Here is a 3426-nt window from a genome sequence, read left to right as displayed (position 1 = left end):
ACAGACTTGGCTCTGTTTTGAACTGCACTTCTATTTGTCTTAACGCCCCGCTCTTTGCTCATATGAGCATGACTACATGTGGCAAAAATGTTTATGCCCTTATGTGGGAGAGCACTCAGGCAGATTCCTGAGTCGCATTAGGGATTCTGCGTTGGACAAAAGCATGTTGTGCTCCTTTCCCACGTCTGCAAGCAAAGTCCTTATGTTATCCTGCAATTCTGTATAGATTCTAAAGGGAATTGCTTAGCTTCAGATCTGAAATATTGATGCCCACAGCTGACTGGATGTTCTATCAAAGCACATTTCCAGCATCCCTTGGTGTCTTGCTGATGCCCCGTCCTGGCTGTGACTACCCAGAACAAGAAGGCTACCGTTTTGTTGCACTCTGGAAAGAAACAAGTGTTCTTCCAGTTGTCCATAACTCAGCGTTGATTAACTCTGTGTTCATGTTAAATTGGTTCCTAATCCAAACCAGCTTCCTGTCCTGATTTTTTCTATATTTTTTATTGCACCAGGCACCTGCATTGAATGGGCACTTTTTACAACTGCATAGCTAGTTTTGTCCTCCAGTGAGAAAGGCAGGATTTCACATGCTGCCTTCTCTGTTGTACTGCTACCATACACCGTGCCATTCAAACAGAATAATTGCCCCACTCTTTTCCATATAGAGCCTAATGTTTCTGTTTGCTTGTTTCATTGATAAGCTACCTCTTCTGGTGCAGTAGCCCATTATTATAATACGCCAGATACCGATGTCAAGACATTGATATATGTCATTAACACAATGAAAATAAATTCAAACTCACACATTGTATTTCACAGGCTGAGTTTTATCCTGACCTCCTAAGGTGAGAGACAGATGTTTTCCATTGTCAATGCATTGGTTATTTGTTTATTTTGGTGAAATGCACATCTGAAACCCACCTATATAAAACTGGAATACAGGCTGCATTTTAAGTGAAACCAGGGAAAAATATGCAGACTTTGAGAGAAGAAGGGAAAAAAAATCCTGCAGCAAACACCAGGATATGTGAGTGAGTAAGCATAATAGATCAGAATAAGACCCTAAATCAATTTTATTTTCACAGTTCCAGCATCATAAAAAGTGGGTGGCAGTAAACCAATTATTATGCAACTTAATGAACTAATTAGGAAAATCAGAGCAATAATGGTACTGGTACTGACTGATCTGAATATAAAAAGTAGAATTAAGTTCCTAGTATTGAATTTTTCAATACAAAGAATGATATAATAACTTTTTAAAGCATTTTGAACTTGGGGAGAAGAAGGGGGATTACATCTCTAGCTGCTGTGGGTATCAGAATGATCTGCTCTACAAGTTTCTTGTACTAAACTATCAGCATGATCATGTGTGCTGATTTAAAAAACAAACAAACAAACAAACAACTAAAAACTAAGGACCACAGAATCATGGAATCACAGAATCATAGAATGGTTTGAAGTGGAAGGGACTCTAAAGCCCATCTAATTCCAACACCCTGCCATGGCCAAGGACACCTCCCACTAGACCAGGTTGCCCAAAGCCCCATCCAACCTGGCTAGATCTTTAAAAGTTTCATTTGCATTTCTGCGTCCCTAAATGCTGTTGAAATCCTGACATTTGTGGTCAGTAGTGGTCAGTGTTTTTAAAGGCCTTGAGGATATGGCCTAGGTGGCTGCAAAGTCTGATGATGTGTAACCTTGCACAGTGGGATTGCTGCATGAAACCAAACACGGGTTTAAGCTTTTGTAGGAATGGGGCTTACACCAAGCTGAACACACAGGAGTAGAAACCACAAAAGCACAGCTTCTCTTCCTTAATATTAGTATCACAGAACAAGCTATACTTTAAAATGCTTTAAAAAACTCCAGTAATACTGTACATGCTGACAAAAATTGTGAATATATTGCTATCAGACCAGCATTTCTCATTATGTTTCAGATATTATGTATGAGCATTTCAAGACATTCAATAGTTTGTTGATTTTCTTTCTTTACAACATTTCTGCCTTTACATATGTTGATAACATGATGTGTGATTATGGGCCTAAACCTTTTCTCTTCAACATCAATGACGACTCCTTTTGACTTTGGTGCCTAAATTGAAACGAACCCTCATAAATTTCCCCATCATTTTCTTGCTATTATGAAATGTGCTATGTGGTTTTCATTGATTCATAATGTTTCTTTATCATACAATTACAAAATAAGTTTTCTTTACAAGCTATCACATGATACCGTATCTGCTTTATCTATGTTTGGCAAATCTAACAGCTATAACATTTTTATGTGGCACACATTGATTTTTTAATGGTCTTTATGAGGTTTGAATATGAAATTGTTGCTTGAGAATGAACGTTGCCATCAGAGACTGGGTCATATGTATTTCAGTGAAGATCCTATCTTGAAATGTAAGCCTTGTGCTGTCAAATGGAGTGTGTGTATCCACAGCCAGGACTTGGCTGTATCAGTATTCGAAAACTCTTGCTTTGTCAGACAGCATCTGTATGTTTTTCCAGGAAGGTAGCTTTCTGGCCCACAAGTGCTTTACCACAAAGTAAAGGCAAAAGTCTTTGTTTTTAAATAGCTTTACTCTTCATGGAAAAACACAAGTCAGAAGAAAAATAATTTCTGCTTTGCATGGTAAAAACAATCAGTGTGAATAGTTTTGTTTATTTTCCTGGTCAAAAAGTCACTGTCAGAGTATATTTAAAGCAAATGGGGAGGTGGGAGGGGCAAATAGCCTTAAAGCAAATGCATCACACACAATACTTTTTTAAAAAAGAGAAAGAATCCAGGCCAGCATGTTAAAAATGAGCATTTCCAATACAATTTGTCACCCATGCATAAATCTTGCTGACATTTTCAGTCACTTTAATAGCCTTCCCATTTTATAAATCAGTATGAACTTGCACAGTTGCAAAAAGTGTGTATTTTGAACATCTCATTTGCATACTTTACCAAAAGCCAATGAGGCAGTGGAAGCAACACTGGTGATCATAATAAGTGTTTGGGAAAAGGCAGAAAGATCACTAATGGTTTGCCTTTAGGGATTTCTGTACTCCATAGGGGACGAAAATGAGAAATATTTTTCAAACAGCAGGGGTAAAGGTTTTAAAACTAGAAACACATGGAGTGATAAAAATGTTAGTGCCACAGGGCGCATAGCAGGAAAAATTTACAATGTAAAAACTGTAATTTCAGCATTAGGAAGTAATAATCGTGTTTCATCATTGTTATTAAAGCATGACCCTTAAAGTCACATAAATTAGATATAACTTTCTAGAGAAGTGTATTAATCTTCAATGGAAAATATTAGGAAAGTTTATTATCATAAGAAGATCAGAAGAAACTGTTTTTTAATAAAAATAAGTTATACTTTTTTTTTTTTTTTTTTTTTTTTTTTTTTTTAAGAAATCTTTAACA

This window comes from Aythya ferina (genome assembly GCF_964211825.1).
Source record: "Aythya ferina genome assembly, chromosome: 6".
NCBI classification, from domain to species: Eukaryota; Metazoa; Chordata; class Aves; order Anseriformes; family Anatidae; genus Aythya; species Aythya ferina.
This window is presented reverse-complemented; position numbering follows the sequence as displayed.